This window comes from Lycium ferocissimum, chromosome 6 (assembly GCF_029784015.1).
Source record: "Lycium ferocissimum isolate CSIRO_LF1 chromosome 6, AGI_CSIRO_Lferr_CH_V1, whole genome shotgun sequence".
NCBI classification, from domain to species: domain Eukaryota; kingdom Viridiplantae; phylum Streptophyta; class Magnoliopsida; order Solanales; family Solanaceae; genus Lycium; species Lycium ferocissimum.
Genome location: NC_081347.1, coordinates 44,186,831 through 44,188,695, shown reverse-complemented (window position 1 = coordinate 44,188,695; position 1,865 = coordinate 44,186,831).

Genomic DNA, 1,865 nt, shown 5'->3' with positions numbered 1-1,865 from the left:
AGGGACAGCCTTAACATGCATTGAAGAGTATCTAATCGTCACCCGTCTACTTCTGTAACTCGTAAGTCTACAACCAAGATAACATAGGCCACAATTAGACCCTTTATAACACTTACCATCCACTTCAAGTGAAAAGGGGACTTAATGAAGTTTGGACAACATTTCCTTCATAACTCACTAATTCCTCAATTCCATCTTAACTTAAATATCAACAACAATACTAACAATAACCATATCAATACTTACATGTCAAAATATAATCAATTCTACTCCAAATCATCCCTTAAAATAGCCCTAAGGTCCAACTCTACTCTTATTCAACTTACAATTTTCATAACTATAATTCCCTTTGCTTAAAACCACTAAAACTCTTGATAATTAAACACAAAGGTAAGAATCATATACATACCTTGAGGAGTCTAGGTTTCCAAGAATCAAACTTCAACTCAAATCCCAAAGCTTAACAACTCCAATAGAACCCTAGGAGCAACTTTTCCTTCACAAGCCCGGGTTTACGGGGCTCGAATCTTGCTAAATCTTCACTATGATAATAGAAAATATTAAGAGCAAAACTAGAAGGTTCTAATGGTGCGGGTCGACGGCTCATCAATGTGCTCCGTCGACCTGCCATTTGAAACTTTAGAGGCAGCAGAGCAGGGATGGTGCACCTCGACAGCGCATCGACATGTCGACGGCCCGTCGATGGTGACTGAGTTCTGCAAACTCTCCTGAGTCGTTCCGGTCTGCGTCGATTTGATTCGATTAGCTTTAAATCCTATCAAATCGTAAAGAACGTATACTTACACTTTGGTACACGCAGGGTAAGGCTCTTAATTTCTCAAAAACTCGGATACGGATCCCCACACTAAGGGTATAGACCACCCATAAGCCAAGGACTGCTTGCGACGAAAACGGGAGGTGTAACATTCTCCCCCTTTAGAAACATTCGTCCTCGAATGTTTATACAATTCATGGGCTATAAAAATTTCGGCGGAGTCTCCCCTGTAAATATGCCAATTCATCCTGTACACAGCAACCCAAAATAATGCCACACAGGGCCACTTGCCAAAATATACAACACCATGGCCTTACACGACCAATCACCATAACTATAAATAAAATCAATACCTGGGGGAGATAATGCCTCATACTGAACCTCCTGAGATGACGGAAACAAATACGGGTACCTAGCCTTTATTTCCTCTTCAGCTTCTCAAGTCATTTCTTCAATATTATTATTTCTCCAAAGAACTTTAACAGAAACCACATCCTTGGTTCGTAATCGACGATCTTGCCTGTCTAGTATAGCTACTGGGATTTCCTCATAAGCTAACTGCTCAGCCACCTGGATATCATCTACCGGTATAACCCTTGAAGGATCTCCTATACACTTACAGAGCATGGACACATGGAATACTGGTTGCACATACTCTAAATCAGAGGGTAGCTCTAATTCATATGCCACCTTACCCACTGTACGAACAATTCTATATGGCCCAATATATCGAGGGCTCAACATATCCTTCTTCCCAAATCTCATCACTCTCTTCATAGGCGAAATCTTCAAAAAGACCCAATCTCCTAACTTAAACTCTAACTTGCGCCGCTGATTATCTGCATAGGATTTTTGTCGACACAGCACCGCTAGTAACCTTTCTTGAATTACCTTTACTTTGTCAACTGCTTGCTGTATTAAATCTGGGACTGCTAACTGATTTTCTCCAACATCGAACCATCCTATAGTTGACCTACATCTCCGCCCATATAAAGCCTCATAAGGAGCCATCTGGATACTGGAATGGTAATTGTTACTACATGTAAATTCAATGAGAGGCAAATGATCAGCCCAACTACCTCGGAAGTCA